The following is a 26,752-nucleotide window of genomic DNA, read 5'->3' as shown; positions in this document are numbered from 1 at the left end:
TTGAGATTCATAGGAAGAATTCTAAGAAAATGTGACTCATCGACGAAAGAAGTAGCTTACAAAACGCTTGTTCGTCCGATTCTTGAGTATTGCTCATCAGTATGGGACCCTTACCAGGTTGGATTAATAGAAGAGATAGACATGATCCAGCGAAAAGCAGCGCGATTCGTCATGGGGACATTTAGTCAGCGCGAGAGCGTTACGGAGATGCTGAACAAGCTCCAGTGGCGGACACTTCAAGAAAGGCGTTACGCAATACGGAGAGGTTTATTATCGAAATTACGAGAGAGCACATTCCGGGAAGAGATGGGCAACATATTACTACCGCCCACATATATCTCGCGTAATGATCACAACGAAAAGATCCGAGAAATTAGAGCAAATACGGAGACTTACAAGCAGTCGTTCTTCCCACGCACAATTCGTGAATGGAACAGGGAAGGGGGGATCAGATAGTGGTACAATAAGTACCCTCCGCCACACACCGTAAGGTGGCTCGCGGAGTATAGATGTAGATGTAGATGTAGATCAGAAAGCAAGGTGCTAAAACGACTTTTTGTCCCGTGCCAGAAGATGGTCCATGTAAATTGAAGCCATTAGCACATCTCGATAATGTTTGTACATCAGCTGATGGTGTACGTAATTACATCTTTTATTACATACATTACAGATGCAGAGCAGCGACACCTTGTAAACGTACCTCAGTGCTGTAAGTACGCGCCCGTGAAAGATGTTAGTTGTGAAGTCGGATGATTCGTCTGAAACTGAAAGCCTTGTGGACCTGTCAAAGCAATTAAAATATACCCCAAGTTTCTACTTGTATTCATGTAGAAGACATAGTCATGTGAACTAGACGGAATATTTTTGGAACACCCTATACAAATGAATTCATCTGCAACGCCATTACGTTTACCAGTCGAACTTAAAAACCTATCAGAAATTTAAAATTCACTCGGGTTTTTTTCTGGTGCATTAGGCATCATTTCTAGCAAATGTTTAGTGCGCACGTCCGCGGAAACACTGTAATATATATTGCATTTAACAACATTAGGAACGGAATTTCCCAAACCGTTAGTTGCAGTTAATTGAAACAATATTGACAATGTCGCAGTTTGTTGATTTAATCCAGGGCTAATATCAGCAAGTAATTAAACGTGATGTGAAATGCTGAGTAAGCTCATTTGGAATGCGTCCACTTTCAGATAATTGTGACGTACGATCGTTTGCAGAGTTTCCATCGAGCCCGTTTTATCGCTCGCCGCCCGATGGCCGATGGAGCCCCAAACTGGAGCTGCTCGAAATTCTGCAAATGACAGAGGCGAATGTGGAAATCTCCGGATCACGCAGCCATTTGTCAAAGGCGTGCTAATATCTGTACAGCCACGTAATCGCGGTGTGCTAACTTTGTTAAGACAGAATGAAATATGTCGGATAGTTATCCGGGTGTGCTTTTCGTTTCAATTGTATCTCCATATTCACCGCTAGAAAACAATTACTCACGGATGAAATTAAACAGAATTCGTCAGATAGTCATCCGGGTGTGCTTTTCGTTTCAACTGGACCTCCATACTCATAACTAGATAACAATTAACCACGGATGAAATTAAAGAGAATTCGCTACGACGTTACCCCTATAAATTACTTCTGTTAGCAGAAAACAGTTCAGTGACATTCTTGCGCGCTTCGCCATCTAGCTACAATATTTTGAAGGACAACATAGTTCCTCAAATTTCAGAATATGAGATCCCTTTATTTCCCGTTACTGTACTGTTCCCTTCACAAGGCCATTCTCGAATATCCCAAAATCTGTATCAGCCTATTTTGCACAATTAGCAATACAGCTGAATTTTTCATTTCTAAAAGGCCTCATATCTTTATGTAATACTAGTCGAAGGATGTGAAACAGAAATAGTAACTGAGAAAGTACATACTCGTAACCTTTGGGAAAAAATTCTCAAGGACAGAGTAGATAATGAATCAATTAAATTTTCCAAATATTTCTCCAGTCTGTAATAACAACAGCAAATTCCGTAAGCGTGTTCATTCTTCCCTCTCAATATCTGCAACAAGACAGAATGTAAAGCATAATCGATCACTTAAAAGTCAGTAATGATAAGATAGAATTTATAAGCAACTGGACTGATTTGGGGGAAGAGACTAAACGAGGTCATCGGTCTCATTGTATTAGGGAAGGATGGGGAAGGAAATCGCCTGTGCCCTGTCAAAGGAACCATCCCGGCATTTGCCTGAAGCGATTTAGGGAAATCACGGAAAACCTAAATTTATAAGTAACAGCTTTATGTAAATAATGTAATCCACGGAAAATGTAACCTCTCTTAGTGTATACTAACTTTTTATGAAGCCTTTTTTTTGTTTTCGGTGTCATCAGTCTTCCGACTGATACCATGAAGCCCGCCCGAATTTCTTCTCTGTGCCAACCTCTTCACCTCAGAGTAGCATTTGCAATCTACATCCTCAATTATGTGGAGGGTGTATTCCTATCTTTGTCTTCCTCTACAAATTTTACCATCTACAGCTCCCTCTAATACCATGAAAGTTATTCCGAGATGTCTTGAGAATGTCCTAGTACTCTATGCCATACTGTCATCTTTCTAACGTATAGGTAAAGAATGAGGAGGTTCTCCGCAAACTCGGCGAGGAGAGGAATATATGGAAAACATTGACAAGAAGAAGGAACAGGACAATAGGAGATCTGTTATCACGGAATAACTTCCATGATACTAGAGGTAGCTGTAGAGGGCAAAAATAGTAGAGGAAGACAGAGATAGGAATACATCCAGCAAATAACTGACGGCGTAGGTTGCAGTTGCTACTCTGAGATGGAAAAAGCACAAGAGAGGAATTCGTGGTGGGCTGCAACAAACCAGCCATAAGACTGATGACTCAGTTGCAGGAGATGATTTGCGTGTGTGTGGTTTTCTGCGTAATGGAGGAGGCACACTTCATGTATGCAGACATAGAAAGACACTCACCAAGTTAATTCGCAATTGCTGATGAGGGCTACAATCGGCTGTAGAATGGAATGACCACAATGAAAATTTGGGCCGGACCGGATCTCGAAACCGGATTTCCCGCTTATTGTGAGCGGTCACCTTACCAATTGGCTATCCGTACTCGACTCACGGCCATACCCAAACTTCCATATGTCGTCAACCATTCTACAGCTGATGGTAGCCTTATTCGCAATTGCGAATTCATTTGATGTGTTTCGTAATTGCTGTGGTCGCCGCAGTACCTGTTCCTTTGGGCATGCGTGCATGTCCAAAGGAACTTCGCATCGTAATCAGAATAGCATAAGCACTGCAATATCGTATAGTACAAAGATACTGTTTCTAACATTATATGTAAAAAAGCAACCCAAGATTTATTTTGTAGGTTTTCCGGTTGGAGCATAACCTCAAAGTGACATCTACACTGCAAGAGAGGCAGAACAACACACATGCAAACATCACACAAAATACTTATGTAAATATTTGTACTTAACCGTGAGAATAAATTCTCAAAATGCTAATCATGAAGAAATGCGTCACTGGTGCAGTGTGTCATTATTTAAATCGTGAATAACACAGTTGCAAGCTTTCCAAAGACGTTGATTATGATGAATGAAATTCAGTTGGTTGGAACTTCATGGTCTTATACTTCCCCTTTATCTATACTTTTTTGCAAACGAGTTTCCAGCATTTCTGGAAGAAGTTTCCTTTCGCTACAAGGGGCTCATGAAATTTCTAATCCCCAGGTGACACAACATCATCTGCACTGCGCACACACTTAAAGGGTTAGTTTTCTTGACAGTCTGTAATTTTCTCATTTTGCGACACAGAAGTTCGAAATTTGGGTCGAAGGTGCCTACAGGTGTCCTCGTGTAGGCGCAAAAGCACGCCTTACAACATCACCCTAGGGCATGGCATCGCTTCAAACAGCAGTTTCTCGACAATGCGAAAAAAACGTGGCGGCAGGAAACAGCATAAACGCCCTTTGCTGCTTCACATCACGTTCAGATTTCGTCGAATGGTTTCCAAAGGTCCCCAATAGTCGCACCCACCCCCTATGGACCAGAACGAAAACTGCGTCGCGCTACACTCCAAAAGAGTGGTTGCAACCCACTATGTCGTTGAATTGGATCGGCTAGAGGTGTCAGCAGTATATGAGGTCGTCAAGAGCGTTGTTCTGTTGCACGTCTCACTCCAAACTGTCGTTTTCGCCCGTGAGATGTGTGTAAATGAACATGGAAGCCCTCTATGCCACATCTTGGTTGGTCGGTCGGTTTGGGAGAGAGGACCAAACAGCGAGCTCATCGGCCCCATCTACATCTACATATATACTCCGCTAGCGACAAAGCGGTGTGTGGCGGAGGGCACAATTCGCGCCAAAGTCATATTTCCCCTCCCCCCCACTGTGACACTCGCGGATCGCGCGAGGGAAAAACGACTGTCTGAACGCCTCAGTACGAGCTCTTATTTCTCTTATCTTTGAATGGTGATCATTGCGCGATTTGAAAGTTGGTGGTAATAATATATGCTCTACATCCTCGGTGAAGATCAGATTCCGCAATTTAGTGAGCAGCCCCTTCTGTTTAGCGCGCCGTCTATCTGCAGGTGTGTCCCACTTCAAACTTTCTATGAGATTTGTAACGCTCTCCCGATGGCTATATGTACCAGTCACGAATCTTGCCGCTCTTCTTCGGACCTTCTCAATCTCTTGAATCAGACCCAACTGGTAAGGGTCCCATACAGACGAATAATACTCCAAAATTGGACGAACTAACGTATTGTAAGCTATTTCCTTTGTTGAAGGACTGCATCGCTTCAGGATTCTACCAATAAATCGCAATCTAGAGTTCGCCTTGCCCGTTACCTGTGTGATCTGATCAGTCCATTGGAGCGGATGCTACCGCTTCCAAAGACTGGGCATTTATTTTGTACTCGTACGTTAATGGAAATTTTCGCATTGTTATACGCAGTAGGTTACACTTACTAATACTGAGAGATAACTGCCAGTCATTACACCACACATTTATTTTCTGCAAATCCTCACTTATTTGTTCACAACTTTCGTGTGATACTACTTTCCTGTAGACTACAGCATCTTCGGCAATCAGTCTAATGCTGTCAATACCATCAACCAGAACGTTTATGTATATCGTAAAAAGCAGAGGACCTACTACGCTGCCCTGGGGCACACCTGAAGTTACTCTTGTTTCTGTTGAAGTCACCCCGTTCAGGACGACATACTACTTCCTGTCTGTTAGAAAACTTTCTATCCAACAGCATGTGTCCCTGGATAGACCGTAAGCGCGCACTTTTTGTAGCAAGCGACAGTGCGGAACTGAGTCGAATGCCTTTCGAAAGTCGAGAAATATGGCATCAACCTGGGAGCCGGTATCTATAGCCTGTTGTATATCATGCACAAAGAGGGCCAGCTGTGTCTCGCATGACCGCTGTTTCCTAAAACCGTGCTGGTTTCTGCAGATGAGCTTCTCGGACTCTAGAAATGTCGTTATGTCTGAACACAAAATATGTTCCATGATTCTACAACAAATCGGTGTCAGTGAAATTGGCCGGGAATTATGTGCAACCGATTTTCTACCCTTTTTATAGTTTGCTATGACCTGGGCCTTCATCCAGTCCCGTGAAACTTTCCCCTGTACCAGTGATCTCTGATAGATGATGGATAAGAATGGTGCTATATTTGTAGCAAAATGGTTCAAATGGCTCTGAGCACTATGGGACCCAACTGCTGAGGTCATTAGTCCCCTAGAACTTAGAACTAGTTAAACCTAACTAACCTAAGAACATCACAAACATCCATGCCCGAGGCAGGATTCGAACCTGCGACCGTAGCGGTCTTGCGGTTCCAGACTGTAGCGCCTTTAACCGCACGGCCACTTCGGCCGGCTATTTGTAGCATAGTCAACATAAAATCTTACGGGGATACCGTCTGGGCCAGATGCCTTCCTGGCGTCTAAGGATCTTAACTGTTTTACAATCCCAGATAGACTAAACACTATGTCAGCCATCCTTTCGTTTGTTTAGGATTAGGGAAGGATGGGGAAGGATGTTTTCCGTGCCCCTACAACGGAATCATCCCCTTATTTGCCCGAAGCGATTTAGGGAAATCACGGAAAACCTAAATCAGGATAGCTAGTTGCAGGTTTGAACCGTCGTCCTCCCGAACGCGAGTCCAGTGTGCTAACCACTGCACCACCTCGCTCTGTTTTCACCTCTTAAGGCCTTTCGTCTCGATTCTGAGCAGTGGTGTGTCTGCAATGTTTTCTTCGAATATCCATAAGAAAACAGAGTGATATCATCTCTGGGAGGCTCGTTTCTGACATCCATCGCAGAGGCGCCAAGAGCAGAGATGAGATGTGGGTAAATGGGTGTGTGACGACCTTCCCATCCTGTGACACATCCGCAGTGGCGTTGGTCAAAATTGTAATGAAATTTGGTCCCTGTGTGTCATAATCAGTTCACCGTACACCTTACATGGAATTCTGAGTTCTGGCGCTTTTTCCGCGTATGTAGACATCGTGCTGTTTGAAGCTTCATCGAACCCTAGGATCTCGTGGCAAGACACCTCACTTTTGCCGCAATACAGAGGAAAGTTGCAGGAATCTTCGAGTCAAATTTCGAAATTCTGCATCGCAACGGAAGAATATGACAGGGTTCCGAAAAAGTGACCCTTTTTGTTGCACAGAATATGGCTCAAATGGCTCTGAGCACTATGGGACTAAACATCTGTGGTCATCAGTCGCCTAGAACTTAGAACCACTTAAACCTAACTACCCTAAGGACATCACACACATCCATGCCCGAGGCAGGATTCGAACCTGCACAGAATAAACCTGACATTTCTCGGAAGATGGACTGAAACAAATGGTCACAATTCTTGGACGCCGAGGTCTGTGGATCCTTTTAGATGTTCGCCTCAGGGATGGTTCAAAGATGAAGCCTACAAAGAAGAAGTAAGCACAACAGATGAACTGAAGGGATTATTATTAGTATATAATAATAATGGCATGTGACGAGGGCCTCCCGTCGGGTAGACCGCTCGCCTGGTGCAAGTCTTTCAATTTGACGCCACTTCGGCGACTTGCGTGTCGATGGGGATGAAATGATGATGATCAGGACAACACAACACCCAGTCCCTGAGCGGAGAAAATCTCCAACCCAGCCGGGAATCGAACCCGGGCCCGTAGGATTGACAGTCTGTCGCGCTGACCACTCAGCTACCGGGGGTGGACATTATTATTAGTGATACTCCTAGAAAAGAAAGCCAAGACGACTTACGAAGATGTGTTGTGGAGAAGTTGAAGTCGAAGGTGGAATTTATGAAAATAAACTTTGATCATTTGGCCTTATTCAAAACCTCCTCTGAAGACTACATTCTAATGCCTGAATTGGAGACACGTCCCATCTCGCTGAACTGCGCGGTCACCTGCTACAGCACACGCAGCAACCTGCGCGACTCTTCGTGCATCTCCGAGACCGGTCGCGCACCTCCGCTGCTTGTTTCGCGGCAGACAGCAGACAGCGCGCCTTATTGCATCTGGCGGAAATGAGATCAGCGCCGCGGCCTGCCAGACAGACGGAATTCCGGCCTCTCCTTCTCCTTCTCCTTTCCGCGTCCTCGGCTCTGCATATAAATCTTTGTGCCGCGGGGACTTCTTTCCTCCGGCTTTATACAAATTGAGTTCGTCGCCTCAACTGGATTCGCTCGCCCTCGCGCCGGCTCGGTGGTGTTCTCGCCATAAACATCATTTACGAGAGGACCCGACCTCCGATAGCAATAGGGAGCTGGACCCCTTTCCGAGCAATGCTAAACGCTTTAGTTTCCAGACCGCAAAAGTCAGTGCTGGGGACACAAAACGGATTATACTAATACTGAAGTGTATCTGGAAAGCACTTAAGCATTTTTAACGTCTACTACAGGAATTTACTTTGTGTGATCCAGTTTAAACAGAAATAACATTTCCAGGATGAATTTTCACTCCGCAGCGGAGTGGACGCTGATGTTGAAACTTCTTGACAAACTAAAACTGTGAGCTGTACCTCTTTCTCCCACATGCCACACTTTAGAGTTCCGATGGGAAAATGTAAACGCGGAGTAGGAACGTTTATGAGAATCACGTAGCACTGCCGAAAACGAAGAAAAAGTGAAGCAAATGTAGCCACCAAATTTATTTATTTATTTATTTTTATTTATTTATTTTTATTTTTAACTTTTTGTTTGAGGCCTCCAAACTCCACTTGAAGCCCGTCCTTCCACTCACCAAAACTGTTTTTTCGGCTAGCTTATACAGCAATAATTCTGTTGATTTAATGAAAAAGTCTCTTCTTCCTTCAACAAAATGAAAATAGTCTTCTTAGTCCTTCTGTTCGAGTACAGTAAATTTTCCTCTATGAATCTAAAATAACATCAGCTGCTCGGTTTTTCAGGTGAACAAACTAAATTCTCTTCTAAGTATTTAATAAACACACTCGTGGCCGCGTATAAGTGTTACTTTTTATTTGTTGATGACCGGTTTCGATCTTCTAGAGATCATCGTCTGATCTACATTCTGTGAAGAGCAATAAAACATATTGCTTTAGTTACAATCGAAATGGACACTAATGTACAATAATTTAGTGAAAAGGCGCAGCATCAGATACCTTTCGTGGTAGTAGAAATCCCTGACTTGGAGCTAGTACCACCGAAGGTATAACTCACTGCGCCTTTTTACTACATTATTGTCTATTAATGTCCATGTAGAATGTAACTAAAGAACGTAGATATGATGATGGTTAGATCTGATGATGGTCTGTGCAATAGATCGCAACCGGTCAACAAATAAAAAGTAACAACTTATAAGCGACCACGACTGCTTTTTCTAAACAAATTATAACATAATTAAATCACTCATTCCTAGAACAATGTTCCAAAAAATATATAAATTCCCTTCATTCGCGAATAAAATCAGGTATGATGATCTTGCAGGATTGCTTTTATAAATTTCTGAGTAGTACTTACATGAAAAACTTAAAATTACGCGTTTTCGTCGTGGTTGCTATGTTTATACACATAAACTTGTGGCCTTTAAATTAAAACTACAAAATTGTACTTGTGTCTCTCTTCTTTGCACACATCAGATCCTTCTCCTCACAATTAAGGTGTGAATTTAAGAAAATAGGCGTCTTGCATAATGGAAGCACTTTATGTATAAGTTAAATAAAATACTGTAATTGAGAGTAAAACAAAATCTGATTGAGAATTGTTCCTCGAAACAGCCATCCGTTGTGGACGAGCGGTTCTAGGCGCTTCAGTCAGGAACTGCGCTACTGCTACGATCGCAGGTTCGAATCCTGCCTCGGGCATGGGTGTGTGTGATGTCCTTAGATTAGTTGGGTTTAAGTAGTTCTAAGTTCTAGGGGACTGATGACCTCAGCTGTTAAGTCCCATAGTGCTCAGAGCCATTTGTTAATACAGTTTCCCCGAACTACTGAAACATTTGATCTAATACATTTGCATTAGTTAGCATATTGTTTTGTGTGTGTGTGTGTGTGTGTGTGCGTGTGTGTGTGTGTGTGTGTGTGTGTGTGTGTGTGTGTGTGTCTGTGTGGTGTACCGTGTACACTATGTATTTTAACGTTGTGCCAACTTTGCTCGATCTAATGTAGTGATCATTCTTGAGTTCCTGCAATCAATAGTGGTTCTCCATAATAATTTTGATGTAATGCTCAAACAGTTTTATCGAATGTAGATGGTCGCTCGACTAAAACTCGTCCGTGAATAATACAGTCATAGCTGCTGTTGGTGTATTTTCTGTTACATCATTCTTTAAATATATTAAAGCTGTAGAGTACTTTTTACAAAAGATGAGGTTTCTCAAAAAGGCAGGTCTGAAAATATTTACATTTTTATTTTCATCCTCTCAGTTTTGGAGACTTTTAACCATGTCATCACAACCAATAGAAGCAAACATTATCTTCAAAACAAATCTATTCGGCTTTGGGAGGCACTCGATGAGTCGCTATTGGTCGCACGTGAACGGCGCTAACAATCAAACAGTGGGCTGTGACAGGCATCTCGAAACAGCCGGCGCGTAGCGATTAGAGTACCCGCGGCGCTTGTTTGCCCTCCGCTTGTTTTCTCGCAGTTTCTTCCTTTTCCCAGCCGCGTTTCGCGTTTACAAAAATGCGGAGGACGCGTCGCTGTACCGATTCCTGTTTCTCATTTTCTACACCTTATCTGCGGGTCTCCTGCGCCCCCCCCCCCCCCCCCCCCCCCGCGTCTCCTGTCGGGAGAACTTTAATGGAAAGAATACGCCTCCGAACGGCGTGACGGCCGCTACGAGCAAAAGGTCCGGCCGGAAACGTTTCGTTTTCCGCAGCCTGCGTTCGTCTCTGGTGGCACCGTTCTGTTCCTTTTCCCAGACCCTGTTATTTCATGAAATGTGTATACAGTTCCACCTGAAGGGTAATTTCCTGTCAGAAACGAATGTTTTCTCTTCTCCTGCAAGAGGCACGCTTTAGTCTCGGCAGTTACCTCCACCTGCTTCGAAACCACGGACGTATGGCTGAAGAGAATACTTCTAATTTTCTCGCTTTAGCCCATATAGATGCGCTCAGAGGAGCAGGCCTGTTTCTGTACGACGGAAATGTTCATATCATCATCATATTTAGTGTTCCGCCCAAAGGCAGATTTTCACATGGTAACTCTCCAACATGCTCACCTGTTTTCTACCATCCTCTTCAGGTCCGCGTGATTTCCGCAACCCTTTATGTCGCCTATCATCGCGCATTTCCTCTTTCCTCTCAATCTCCTCTCAGAAACTAGTCCTTCCACAGATAGCAAGCACTCCCATCTCAACGAATGTCCCATCCGGTTCTTCTACCTTTCCCTTACAACGCGCAGCAATCCTGCCGCCAACCCTTTCCAGCACTTTCGTTACTCACTCTTTCCATCCAGCGTATACTCTCCATTCTCCTCCTGGCACAATTCTGCTCGCCAGCTACTACGATTGATGTATTGCGGCACAGAGCTGAATCAGCATGGAATGACGCACCCTTATCTGGCATTTAAGAGCAACTGGATTCACAGCCGCGAAGGACCTGTTGTTGCTGCCACATGTGGCATCTCTGCGCGTAAATTTCTCAGTTTGTATATACCCAAATCACATACAAAATTTAATCATCACTTCTTCCTACCGTAGAGTAAATCCAAATAAAATTTCGATATTTTCTGTCACTCCTGGTGTCGGCAGTTTTAATGGCCAGCAACGTATTTTTCTTTCAAAGGCTTCATTTCTTATGCTAAACCAGTGCTCATGAGTAAAGTTAGTCGTCACTTCGTTTCTCATTGGGGACAAGTATAGTGCTGGTTTAGTGCCGTTCTCCACATGTTACTGTAATATTCTCATTCTCTCATGTCTTATTAACCCAACGGTCTTAATTAAAAAATGAGACTGCTCGAATTTCTAATTAATTTTTGTCTCGCCGTGTTCATGTGCAACGTTTTTATTAGGCGTGGATCAGGGTTCTTACATTGTGACAAGATCCACCACCATCAATCAGCTCCCTGTTAGTAGTGGAGTATTTTACTACAGAAGCCGTCACGTAGCAAATGTAACACGAAGACACACAGAAATTACCCATTAAGAAATACATCCATGGAGTAGAAAGAGCTATTATGTAGAAATTATTTAAATTTGATGGAACGGATTTCAGAAAACAGGGTAATAGGAAGCAGAGCGTTCTTGTGGATTTGCCCACGAGAGAATAAAACATCTTTGAAACACCTCTTTATTTTTTGAGTAGTTCTGTCTCCCTGTTCACAAGTTCCGACATTAAACATTAACACAAACAATATGCGCAAATTTTTCCCGATAGTACTGAACACATATCAGCAGTGTGCAAGGAATTAAATCCTGTCAAACATTTAACATTCGACACTTAATGACAAGAAATCTAGAAGATAATGTACAATTCTTTTCTAGAAAATAATTTATCTGAAAATAATATTCAATTAACATAGGCATATTAAAATTTTTATTGAAACAGACCTATCCTAGGAATTTCTCAACTCCCAAAGGCGACATACTTTGCCCCAAAACTAGACAACAATAAAGAATACGAATAATCTGAGCACAATACTAAAACTGGCTGGGCATTAGTAAACAAGAATGTGAAGAGTGTCTTTCTCCTAAAGGCAATGGATGTAGAGTCCAGACCCACGCCTTTTTAAGTTAACCACAGTTCTCACAATCTACCGACAACAACACGCACAGAGGTGTATTCTGGACTGCAGAATGAACTAGTGTGGCTACACCAACAAAAATCGGTAAGCATGGCTTTAATCTAATTTCGTACAAGGCTCAGTCAGTTACACACTTTAGTAGGACACACACCATGGGTTAACCACAACACGAGCCCTTGCCTACAACAAAAACTCGCACTGCGACCGTACAGCCACCATATAACGGTAATTGCAGAACACCATAAACCAGTCCGGGCAGGCAAACAATATACGAACTCCCCCTTGATGTACGGCGCTACCGAGGTGAGTACGTAGGCTGCTTGTTGACAATAGCAGAATGTTTTCTGTATAGCGGCTGCTTCCTCGGCTGTGGCCGCTCCATCGAGCAACGGATTACCCTCCCTCACACTGCAGGCTGAGTCGTGGAAAAGCAGAGATAACAGCCTCTGATGGAAGCGATAAATCGAGACATCGAACTTACAACGTACTTGCTTCTTAAATCGTTTCATTTTCTCCCTGCAATTTTTGAGATAAATGATAAAATATGTTTGTGGTTGCATACTTTGCTCTTTAAGTAGAACAACAAGGTCGATAGTTGTGAATAGTGAAAATTAACTTTTTTCCTAGTTTAGTACAAGGTTACCCGAAATTAACGGCAAAATTTCGGAGGTTTTTCAGAGATATACTCTGAGTATTTTGGTACAGGTCTGTTGATAAATTATAGATATATCGATGCTTTTCCAAAAATACCGATTTTTGTTGGCAACATTCTTCTCATCCATGTGTCGATATATCAACGTCGAAAAGGGAATATCAAGTGGAGATATTTTTATTTCGTATTTTTTTCGCAGTTTTCGGCAAATATTTGAAATTGTTCTTTTGAAGGGCTATTGATATACTTTCCGGGATGTGAGGTCGTGGTCCAAGAACGTTTCTGCTCCTTACGTTTCGTCCAGGACTGCGCTGGACTTCCTCAGAGGCGCTGCTCCGCTGAGTCTTGCCGACTGACCACTTTTGAAACTGTAGTAGAACATAATTTTACTTCCACTTTGTGAAGGAGTCTTTCTACGTTTTGAGCTTTCATTACGCTCAGTCTTGCCGCAAGGTTCGGTCTTGGGTTCTCCGCTGTTCTTAATATATATTAATGACTTGCCATTCTATACTCACGAAGATGCAAAGCTGATACTGTTTGCCGATGATACAAGTGTAGCTATCACACCCGACAGACAAGAATTAACTGGTGAAATTGTAAACGATGTTTTTCAGAAAATCATTAAGTGGTTCTCTGCAAATGGGCTCTCATTAAACTTTAACAAAACACGGTATATACAGTTCCACACAGTAAATGGAATGACGCCATTAATAAATATAGACTTCGATCAGAAATCGGTACCTAAGGTAGAATATTCAAAATTTCTAGGTGTATGCATTGATGAGGGGTTGAACTGGAAAAAACACGCTGAGGATCTGCTGAAACGTTTGAGTTCAGCTACTTATACTATTAGGGTCATTGCAAATTTTGGCGATATACATCTGAGTAAATTACCTTACCACGCCTGTTTTCATTCTCTGCTTTCGTATGGCACCATATTCTGGGGTAACTCATCATTGAGTAAAAGAGTGTTCATTGCACAAAAGCGTGTAATCAGAATAATTGCTGGAGCTCATCCAAGATCATCCTGCAGACGCTTATTTAAGAGCTAGAAATCTTCACTGTAGCCTCACAATATATATATATATTCTCTTATGAAATTTGTTATTAACAATCCGAACGAATTCAAAAGTAATAGCAGTGTACATGGCTACAACACTAGGAGAAAGGATGATCTTCACTTCTCAAGGTTAAATCTAACTTTGGCTCAGAAGGTGGTAAATTATGCTGCCACAAAAGTCTTCGGTCACTTACCTAATAGCATCAAAAGTCTGACAGATAGCCATATAGCATTTAAAAGGAAATTAAAATAATTTCTTAATGGCAACTCCTTCTACTCATTAGATGAATTTTTGGGTATAGTAAGCGGGTAATTTCCCAACCAAAAATAAATAAATAAATAAATAAAATTGAGTGTCATGTAATATTTTGTCTAATGTAATATCTTGTATAGACACCTTTTATTAACCAGACACGTTCCACATCATTACGAAGTGTCTTATTCATGATCTATGGAACAAGTACTAATCTACTCTACTCTATCTACTTGACTGTGTGGAGCCAGTATAGGTGGCACAAAGAAGAAGTCCGATTGCACGGGGGGTAGCGGTGTGAATGGAATGGCAAGTTTTCCGATGTGAAGAAATAGCACACCGGTTGTCTTAAAAGACAATTTTTAATTCAACTATGGTGCTATTTGTTCACATCGGCGTTCTTCCAAAATTGCTGCTGAGAAATGATGAACAAAAATCTAAATGACAAGACTCGTCTTTTCGGCGAGTGGAGACGTGTCAGGGGAAATGCTGACGTAATCAGGGCAGGCGCTACCAACAGAAACTGCAACGTTTAGCTTCTCAGCGCAATTCTGACACTGCAGCTCGCTAGGTCGCTGGTGTTTATAACAATGAAAAGGCAGGGAAATCGACACGAAGTGTTCCGGACAAACCCGATATGTGACGACACCGAACGACGGACCCATCGGACACCTTTTATCGCGCCACTCACATACAGTTACCATTATTAGCAAAGTGGTTATCGCCAAGCGTAAACGTGCATTGTTTTCCTTTCAGTTCGTGCTCTAAAGGTGATAAGCAGACTCATGGTCATACGGTAGCGTTCTCGCTTCCCACGCCCGGGTTCCCGGGTTCGATTCCCGGCGGGGTCAGGGATTTTCTCTGCCTCGTGATGACTGGGTATTGTGTGTTATCCTTAGGTTAGTTAGGTTTAAGTAGTTCTAAGTGCTAGGGGACTGATGACCATAGATGTGAAGTCCCATAGTGCTCAGAGCCATTTTGATAAGCAGACTGCTAGCTTTTTGATGCACAGAGTATCTAATAACAGATCAATACTTAAACATGCAGCTCTATAACTGGCAGAATGTTTACAATATGCAGCCGATATTTTTATGGACCGGCACGTAGTTATTTTCTCCGCCGATATATCGATAGATTTTTTCAGTATGTCGAGGGGCGATAATGACATTTTTTAAATGTCGATATATCGGATTCCAAATACTTTTAGAAGTATCAACCGTCTTATTTCGGCATAAGGGGCATGTTACACCCCCCTCACCCATGCCCCTCCCCGACACCCTCCACCCCCTCACCCCCCGTGTCTCGTTACAGAATATCAACTTTTCTTTTGATTTCTTACTCCCATTCATCTTTGTACCCGTGAGACCAATGTCTCTAACGTCGATCAGTGGTAGAATTTTGGAACACGTATTATGTTCGAGTATAATGACTTTTCTGGAGACTAGAAATCTACTTTGTAGGAATCAGCATGGGTTTCGAAAAAGACGATCGTGTGAAACCCAGCTCGCGCTATTCGTCCACGAGACTCAGAGGGTTCGCAGGTAGATGCCGCAAGGCGTTCGATACAGTTCCCCACAGTCGTTTAATGAACAAAGTAAGAGCATATGGACTATCAGACCAATTGTGATTGGATTGAAGAGTTCCTAGATAACAGAACGCAGCATGTCATTCTCAATGGAGAGAAGTCTTCCGAAGCAAAAGCGATTTCAGGTGTGCCGAAGGGGAGTAGGCATTAGGAGTGATTTAAAATGGAATGATCATATAAAGTTGATCGTCGGTAAAGCAGATGCCAGACTGAGATTCATTGGAAGACTCCTAAGGAAATGCAGTCCGAAAACAAAGGAAGTAGGTTACAGTACACTTGTTCGCCCACTGCTTGAATATTGCTCACCAGTATGGGATCCGTACCAGATAGGGCTCATAGAACAGATAGAGAAGATCCAACGGAGAGCAGCGCGCTTCGTTACAGGATCATTTAGTAATCGCGAAAGCGTTACGGAGATGATATATAAACTCCAGTGGAATACTCTGCAGGAGAGACGCTCAGTAGCTCGGTACGGGCTTTTGTTGAAGTTCCGAGAACATAGCTTCACCGAGGAGTCAAGCAGTATACTGTTCCCTCCTACGTATATCTCGCCAAGAGACCATGAGGATACAATCAAAGAGATTAGAGCCCACACAGAGGCATACCGACAATCTTTCTTTCCACGAACAATACGAGACTGGAATAGAAGGGAGAACCGATAGAGGTACTCAAAGTACACTCCGCCACACACCCTCAGGTGGCTTCTGGAGTATGGATTTAGATGTAGATGTTGAAAATATCTACACAATAGAGCAGATGTCGACGGTGGTACTGTGTGTCTTCTTTCATTCACTAATGACACCTGCTGTCCACTTTGTTCTTCGTCATCGCGCTTGCATTTGATACAGTTCAGTTCTGTGACAGGTTTGGGTCTTCCAGCTGTGTCACTTATACATTAATAGCGATAACCAACAGTGTAGATAAGTATTCTGTTGAACAGTTGGCCGATATGCCCCTCGTATATGGGTTCACTGAATGTAATGGAAGAGCTGCCCGCAACGACGCCAATCACAGTACTTCTGCATATGCTCGTATATATTAATGCCCACGAGAAATCGGATCAGTCTGTCAAATGGTGATTACTTATTACACGCTTTTCAACTGTTGCGGAGGTATTTTCAGGGAAACAATGGTAAATGGGGTACCAATCTGAATAAATCATAATTACGTTATTACTTTGTAACAAGCCACGGGATATCGCGGGTCACTTGTAGCAAAACAAGATCTTTCGACAACGTCTGAAATTTTATCGGTGCCTTAGGTACACCCTGAATTCATTAATACTTCTTTTATTTCCTTCACAACAAAATTTATAGGTGATTAAAAGAATTAGGCAACAGCAACGTCCTACTACAGAGAGCTGCGTAAATGAGATTCAAGAACGGGGAACAGAGATCACGCTTACACCACAGTCCGTGTGTAAAGTGTGGAATTTCGCCACGTGACATTTATCAACAGAAGTAAGCTAAGTAAGTCAACTTCCTGATGTGTTCATCAATGAAATCAGTAACTACACGTCGAGTAAATTTTGCAGAATTCGAGTGGCGGTAAGAGACCAGAGAGAAAGTACTGTAGTTTACACATAGCTCCTGCAGAATATTACCTCCACGAGGAGTCAAAGTAAGAGCCTACGGAATCTCAGACCAGCTGTGTGTTTGGATTGAAGAGTTTTTAGCAAACAGAACACAGCATGTACTCAATGGAGAGACATCTACAGACATTAAAGTAACCTCTCGCGTGCCACAGGGGAGTGTTATGGGACCATTGCTTTTCACAATATATATAAATGACTTAGTAGATAGTGTCGGAAGTTCCATGCGGCTTTTCAGGGTGATGCTGTAGTATACAGAGAAGTTGCAGCGTTAGAGAATTGCAGTGTAATGCATGAAGATCGGCAGCGGACAGGCACTTGGTCAGGGAGTGGCAACTGACCCTTAACACAGACAAATGTAATTTATGGCGAATACATAGAAAGAAGGATCCTTTATTGTATGATTATATGATAGTTGAACAAACACTGGTAGCAGTTACTTCTGTAAAATATCTGGGAGTATGCGTACGGAACGATTTGAAGTGGAATGATCATACAAAATTAATTGCTTGTAATGCGTGTGCCAGTTTGAGATTCATTGGGAGAGTCCTTAGAAAATATAGTCCATCAACAAAGGAGGTGGCTTACAAAACGTTCGTTCGACCTATACTTGAGTATTGCTCTTCAGTGTTGGATCCGTACCAGGTCGGGTTGACAGAGGAGATAGAGAAGATCTAAAGAAGAGCGGCGCGTTTCGTCACAGGGTTATTTGGTAAGCGTGATAGCGTTACGGACATGTTTAGCAAACTCAAGTTGCAGAATCTGCAAGAGAGGCGCTCTGCATCGCGGTGTAGCTTGCTGTCCAGGTTTCGAGAGGGTGCGTTTCTGGATGAGATATTGAATATATTGCTTCCCCCTACTTATACCTCCCGAGGAGATCACGAACGTAACATGAGAGAGATTCGAGCACGCACGGAGGCTTTCCGGCAGTCGTTCTTCCCGCGAATCATACGCGACTGGAACAGGAAATGGAGGTAATGTGGCACGTAAAGTGCCCTCCGCCACACACCGTTGGGTCGCTTGCGGAATATGAATGTAGATGTAGAGGAACTTGTTAGTACTGAAATTCTTACTGAATGAGAGGAAACGAAACAGCAAAAACAGCCAGTGACACCGATTTCTGTGCATATAAAGCGCGCTGCACTGTCACGCGAAATGCGAGAGAGGGGTCTAAGAATCTTAAAGACGGCATCTCTGCAGGGAGGAATGCGCCTTGTTGCGTGTCTTCGTGTCCGCCGGAAAGAGCTGTTGGTCACGGTGGCAGGCCGTGGGGAAACTTTCCCCGCGAAGTTCCTCTGTCATAATGGAAATTCTTGGCGCGTTGGCGAAATTAATATTGCAGTATTCAGGATTGGCGTAGGACGTTCCAGCTGCACGACAACAATGTCAGCCACCGCAATATTCGCTTTAAGCATCTCAGACTGGCCGCTCTTATTCTTGAGTACACGCGTGTCCTAGGCAAATGGTACGATTCTGCTCGGACTGTAAGGTTCCAATCCTCGAACTCACGATAAATAAGGGATTATCATAGGGTGGGAGCTCTTTATATTCTGTACGAGAGACGAAGTACCGAGATCATATTCTCTTAATGAAGCACTCCGCTATTTCACACATTTTTCCAGGATGACCTTGTAACGCCGGAAATGCATATACTCCTATTTCCATCTATTGTACTATTATTTATTTTCCTTGTTTTGTTACCTCAAGATATGACATTTCTGTCTCTTTATTTATTGTAATTGTTTTACTGTTTGTATATATATATTTATGCACTCATGTCGATGTATAATTGGTTTGTTTCGTAAATATTATTTGTATTTTTACACTGGGTCTTGCCTAGGGAAAACTGCTATCGAACGATTACATCGATGGGTCGTGTGAAGAATCAAAGTGTGTAGGATCTTTGGTAGTATTAACTCTGCCGCGTGGGGCGCGGGGAGTGAGAGTCTGGCGGGAGTAGCGAGTGGAGCAGGTGTTGTGTGACGCTCCCGCGAGTTGCCGCGCTTTCGGGGTTTGGCAGCATGTAATTGCGCTCGACTCGCGATGATAGTTTCTGACATGGTGTCGCGGACGGGAAGCATTAGCTGGCGCACATCAAGAGCCCATTTCGCCTGGTGACCGTGTCGAGAAGAAGGCGCGCCAACATCCAGCTTCTGCAACAGCGACGGCCGACAATGAGTGACTGTCGCCACCTCCTCGATCGACGGCTTCAAACCTTCAATCAACCAACAAGGAAGACTAAAAGCACGTAAAGTTTCAGAACTGTATGGCAGACCTCAGCTTTTCAAATTGTTCCATTTGCCTCGCAAAATTACAGCAACTTAGCATGAACCTTTGTTGCTCATTGTCCCAATTGCATTGCCAAGCAGGGTCCCTTCCTTTTCCGAAATGAACCCGAGTGTCGTTGAAATTCAAACGCCAGCATTAAAGTAATATAATTAGATTTCACTGCTTTAATTTCAAAGTTCAGTAGCTGGCTACAATATTTAGGTTACACGAGCACAAATTTAGAGTGCGAGTTTTGTTAGCATATTTTAGCTTACCTGTGACTGCAGCTCAGCTTGGTACGTACTAAATTTTACTATTGTTAATAGTTCTGAATCATTTAATTCAAGTTCAAAGTTAAATCTCTTGTTTCTAAATTGCGTAGAGTCAAGTTGCTTTTGAAATGATTGTTGAGGTAGTCCAAGACTAACCGTATTTTACTGGATTTCGATGTGCTTCAGAAAGAAAGCTCACTATTAACTTCAGTCACTAAATTAACTTTCGATTTTCCGGTTTTATTAATTCTTTTGCTAAATTAAGTCAGAGTGTAGCGAAATTTATTACTTCTGACAAACTTTCAGTTTTCACACTACACGTGTCAACCTTCAGTTGCCACGCTTCTAGTGTTAATTATATGTGTAATAACCTTTCTTTTTCAGTTACTATAGTAATTGTCCTTAGGACTGGCGACCGTGATTTCCCCCAAATCTCAAATATCTAATTACCGCTAGTTAATTGTTAACGTAACGGCCGCACATTTACTTTCTGTATTAACTTTACCCCTTTTCAAAATTAATTTCCACCAGTTTCATTTGCATTTTTCCTTTCATTTAGATGTAACCCTTTCCTCCCTCTTTACCGATAGATTAACTTCGGTGACGATTGCTTTTCCCAAATTTCCATTAGGTACACGCGGTTTAATTGTTCACTGTCATTAAGGTCGATAAGTGAGGGGGAGGTTACAACCTCCTGCACGTGGTATGCCAAAAAAGTACTTTCGTCCCAAAAATGTTCAATGAGATCCATGTCGGACGATCTCGGTGGACAATTCATTCGCTCAAATTGCCCAGAATGTTTTTCAAACTAATCGCGGTAAATGATCAGCTAACTACGCTAATGGCCATTAAACTTGCTACACCAAGAAGAAATGCAGATGATAAACGGGTATTCATTGGACAAATATATTGTACTAGAACTGACATGTGATTACGTTTTCACGCAATTTGGGTGCATAGATCCTGAGAAATCAGTACCGAGAACAACAACCTCTGGCCGTAATAACGGCTGGGCATTGAGTCAAACAGAGCTTGGATGGCGTGTACATGTACAGCTGCCCATGCATACCACAGTTCATCAAGAGCAGTCAGTGACTGGCATATTGTGACGAGCCAGTTGCTCGGCCACCATTGACCAGAAGTTTCAATTGGAGAGAGATCTGGAGAATGTGCTGGCCAGGGCAGCAGTCCAACATTTTCTGTATCCAGAAAGGCCAGTACAGGACCTCCAACACGCGGTCGTGCATTATCCTGCTGAAATGTAGGGTTTCGCAGGGATCGAATGAAGGGTAGAGCCACGGGTCGTAACACAACTGAAATGTAACGTCCATTTTTCAAAGTGTCGTCAATGCCAACAAGAGGTGACCGAGACGTGTAACCAATGGCACCCCATACCATCACGCCCGGTGATACGCCAGTATGGCGATGACGAATACACGCTTCCAATGTGAGTTCACTGCGATGTCGCCAAACACGGATGCGACCATCATGATGCTGTAAACAGAACCTGGATTCGTCAGAAAAAATGACGTTTTGCCATTCGTGCACCCAGGTTCGTCGTTGAGTATACCATCGCAGGCCCACCGATTCCATATTCTGCTAACAGTAATTGGATCTCGGCCAACGCGAGCAACAAGTCGCAATAAACCGCAATCGCGATAGGCTACAATCCGACCTTTATCAAAGTCGGAAACGTGATGGTATGCATTTCTCCTCCTTACACGAGGCATCCCAACAACGTTTCACCACGCAACGCCGGTCAACTGCTGTTTTTGTATGAGAAATCGGTTAGAAGCTTTCCTCATGTCAGCACGTTGTAGGTGTTGCCACCGGCGCCAGCCTTGTGTGAATGCTCTGAAAAGCTAATCATTTGCATATCACAGCATCTTCTTCCTGTCGGTTAAATTTCGCTTCTGTAGCACGTCATCTTCGTCGTCTAGCAATTTTAATGGCTAGTAGTGTAAATACAGACCAGACCATTAACCGAGCCAACACCAGCTGGCAAAATGCATTGTTTTCATCCTGGTTTCATCGTTTCTTGTGGTAAAACAATTTTGTTGGCCACTGATGCAGCGTATGTATGGGTCGTGATAGCCTCTTCAGCATCGACTAAAGCCTCAAGATGGCGCATTGAAGCGCCGAATCCGGTAGCTACACAAAAAATAAGATCGTAAGAGGGCGCGTGTAGGCGTGTCATATTCTTACATGAGTAGGCTAACTTCTGATGTTAGCAGACGGCCGGCCGGAGTGGCCGTGCGGTTCTAAGCGTGCCGGCACTGTAGCTCAGCGTGTTCGCTCAGAGGTTTAGCAGACCTCTGTAATAAAAAAAAACTGAGTTAATTGATCAACAACGAACTTAACTGGATGTCTTACGACATCCGCCCCAAGCAGATGCAACTAACGAAAGCGAACAAAATGAGATAACAAAAAAAAAAAAAAAGAAGTTACAGTGTGGAACCGCGCGACCGCTGCGGTCGCAGGTTCGAATCCTGCCTCGGGAATGGATGTGTGTGATGTCCTTAGGTTAGTTAGGTTTCAGTAGTTCTAAGTTCTAGGGGACTGATGACCTCAGAAGTTAAGTCCCGTAATGCTCAGAGCCATTTGAACCACTGTTAACAGACGCTGCCTCAGCCCCTGTTTCCTGCGCATGCGATATTTCCACAAAATATCAATATACAGCCGCGATACTTTCTTCACCGATTTATCGACATCGACATGGCATCTTTCGAGTACCGATATTTTTATTTTACATTATACACTTATCGCAGTTTTGTTAGATATTTGAAACTGTTCTGTTGAAATTGTAGTAGGACATAATTTTACTTTCACTGTGTGAAGGAGTCTTATTAATTTTTGAGCTTTCATCGTGTCCAGTCTTTCTACTTGGCTATGTGAAGCAAGTATAGGTGGCACAAAGAAGAAGTCCAATTGCGGTGTGACTGGAATAACAAGGTCTCCGATTTCTTCATATCGGCATTCTTCAAAAACAATTGCTGAAAATGAAGAACAAAAATCAAAATGACAAGATTGGTCTTTGGGGTGGGCGGAGACGCGTGAGGGGAAATGCTGACGTAATCGGCGGACGCCTTTACCAACAGAAACCACAGTTTAACTTCACGACCCACCATTGACACTACAACTTATTGTTCACTGGCGTTTGCTGGAATGAAAATAAAAACACACACACACACACAGAGAGAGAGAGAGAGAGACAGAGAGAGAGAGAGAGAGAGAGACAGAGAAGTCGATATAAAGCGTTCGGCACAAACCCGATATGTGACGAAACGGAACGACGGACACATCGGACACCCTTTGTTCTGCCGCTTACATGCAGTTAGCAAAGTGGTTATCGGCAAACGTGAACGTGCATCGTTTTCCTTTCAGTTCTTGCTCTAAATGGGGATAACCAGGCTGCTAGGCTTGTTGCTGTACAGAATATCTAATAATAAATGGGTAATTAAATATACCGCTCTAAAACAGGCAGTATATTTACAATGTGCAGCAGATATTTTTATAAGCCGTTACGTCGATATTTTCTCAGTCGATATATAAAATTTCGTCGGTGCCTTTATCGCTATATATCGCGGCTGATAAAGGTAACTTTTATACATACACTACTGGTAATTAAAATTGCTTCACCACGAAGATGACGTGCTACAGACGCGAAATTTAACTGACAGGAAGAAGATGCTGTGATATGCAAATGATTAGCTTTTCAGAGCATTCACACAAGGCTGGCGCCGGTGGCGACACCTACAACGTGCTGACGTGAGGAAAGTTTCCAACCGATTTCTCATACACAAACTGCAGTTGACCAGCGTTGCCTGGTGAAACGCTGTTGTGACGCCTCGTGTAAGGAGGAGAAATGTGTACCATGACGTTTCCGACTTTGATAAAGGTCGGATTGTAGCCTATCGCGATTGCGGTTTATCGTATCGCGACATTGCTGCTCGCGTTGATCGAGATCCAATTACTGTTAGCAGAATATGCGATCGGTAGGTTCAGGAGGGTAATACGGAATGCTGTGCTGGATCCCAACGGTCTCATATCACTAGCAGTCGAGATGACAGGCATCTTATCCGCATGGCTGTAACGGATCGTGCAGCCACGTCTCGATCCCTGAGTCAAGTTGTAAGACAACAACCATCTGCACGAACAGTTCGACGACGTTTGCAGCAGCGTGGACTATCAGCTCGGAGACCATGGCTGCGGTTACCCTTGACGCTGCATCACAGACAGGACCGCCTGCGATGGTGTACTCACCGACAAACCTGGGTGCACGAATGGCAAAACGTCATTTTTTCGGATGAATCCAGATTCTGTGTACAGCATCATGATGGTCGAATCCGTGTTTGGCAACATCGCGGTGAACCGACATTGGAAGCGTGTATTCGTCATCGCCATACTGGCGTATCACCCGGCGTGATGGTATGGGGTGCCATTGGTTACACGTCTCGGTCACCTCTTGTTCGCATTTTGGCACTTTTAACAGTGGACGTTACATTTCAGATGTGTTGCGACCCGTGACTCTACCCTTCATTCGATCCCTGCGAAACCCTACATTTCAGCAGGATAACGCACGACCGCATGTTGCAGGTCCTGTACGGGCCTTTCTGGATACAGAAAATGTTCGACTGCTGCCCTGGCCAGCATATTCTTCAGATCTCTCACCAATTGAAAACGTCTGGTCAATGGTGGCCGAGCAACTTGCTCGTCACAATACGCCAGTCACTACTCTTGATGAACTGTGGTATCGCGTTGAAGCCGCATGGGCTGCTGTACGTGTACACGCCATCCAAGCTCTGTTTGACTCAATGGCCAGGCGTATCAAGGCCGTTATTACGGCCAGAGGTGGTTGTTCTGGGTACTGATTTCGCAGGATCTATGCAACCAAATTGCGTGAAAATGTAATCACATGTCAGTTCCAGTATAATATATTTGTCCAATGAATACCCGTTTATCATCTGCGTTTCTTCTTGGTGTAGCAATTTCAACGGCCAGTAGTGTATAAACGAAAAATATTGTCATCTAAATCGCGTAGTTCAATTTAAAGATATAGATTTTCGCGCCATAATTCGACGTGTTCAAAACTCACTACCAGGCCACAAGGAGCGCTGCTGTCGTTCGCTGGAGGGACTTGCACTGCTTACGTCTTCGTGTCCTGTACGGCACAGGCTCTTCCTCGGCGCCCGAGCGCAGTGCCATCTGGCAGCGGCGGCCGTAAGTCCGGCCCTAACGGCTTCCAATCAGCGCGGCCGGCGCTTAGCACGAGTTACTGCGGCCGCCGGCCGATTGCACCGCCAGATAGGGTCTACACTGCACCACGGGAGACCGGATACAGCCAGCGCAGCACCGCGTGTGCCCCGGATGCCGCGCTGACACATGCTCCGCCCTGACTGCGCTGCAATCTGCATACTGATGACAGCCAGTAGCCGCGTGACGTAATGACTGCCACCAGTCACCTGCATTGCCGCGTTTACCATTAACTTCGCTTCACTTTGCATCCAACTCGACCGTAGATTGATTAGGTTCAGTGGCACTGGTCTGCTTTCATGGACCATATAATAATTACCTCCGCTGTAAGAAGTGGAACGAAATATTACTTTCGTATATCTTTCAATGAAACCAAACGCTGCTTAAGATTTCTCAATCGTAATTTAAAAAATCTTAAGATAAACGAACAGTATTCCAGAAGTCGCCTCCAAATAGATCCCGTCACCAGTCAGCTGATGGAAATGTTGCTTGAGTATAATGACGTCACGCGTGGTCTACATCATCTATAAGTCGACCACAGTATTACTGCAGCTGGGAATGAATGTGCTTCGGTCAGCTTATCCTGAGTCATAATCAGGGTTGATAGGAAATGCGCAACTGGCCTTGAAGCGTTTACAGTGCCGTGTGCTTTCCTTACACACCATTCTACTTGTTTACTGTAGCGTCAAGTCAATAATATCGCGGTTGGGCAGTACACTAAGGGTTGTACGCACTACGCCAGCGAGGGCTAACGAACGACAGCCAATCGCTTTATTGGCTAAGATTCGCTTAGTGCGTGCGGGCGGCAAATAGCAGGCAACGAAGCGGTTGGCCTTGTTTGCGGTTCGGACTTGCCGACTACTGAGCTATGCCACGCTACGGGCGTCGTCGACGTACGCGTCAACGAGCTACTGTTTTCAAGATCATTCCTAAGATCAAAGAGTTGGTCTTGGATGTACACGTTTCGCAGTACATCCGCGTGCCCACGTGGTTTGTGGCGACGCAATTTCTAGGTATTGTGGCCAAATTGCAACAATATGACATTACGCAATCATGAACAGTTAACATTCTTTAAAATAAATATGAGATCGGACAGTTAGTGATGACGGTAGCCCAACAAACCCTAATGTTCAACCACGTGGTTGGCTCCCCACAGACGAAAGATACATAAAACAGGGAAAATTTACGACAAGGCAAAGCTATTAATATTTAGAAAAATAAAAGCTCATATAGCCACAGCTGAAGGCAAACAGACATACAGAAGCGAGTGCTCACTTCTTATGGACACCTTTGTGTGCCGCTCTTCCGGCGGATCCAAGTCTCTATGGAAATTTACTACAAGAAAAATCTGCCATAGTTTTGCATTCCTTGCTATTACAAGGCAAAGCAATCTTTCAGAGTTGAAAAGCGAGACCAAAAGCTAACAGCTCTCCTCTCGCCAAGTAACAACGCGCCGCGCGGTCAGTCTAACTCACCCTTTTTCGACTGGAGCACAGCTGTGGACGCTTCCCGTACCGGCAGACTGCCTCCCTTTTTCTTCTCCAGCCTCTTCCACGTTCCGCGTGG

The sequence above is a fragment of the Schistocerca serialis genome, chromosome 1 (assembly GCF_023864345.2).
Source record: "Schistocerca serialis cubense isolate TAMUIC-IGC-003099 chromosome 1, iqSchSeri2.2, whole genome shotgun sequence".
NCBI lineage: Eukaryota > Metazoa > Arthropoda > Insecta > Orthoptera > Acrididae > Schistocerca > Schistocerca serialis.
This window is presented reverse-complemented; position numbering follows the sequence as displayed.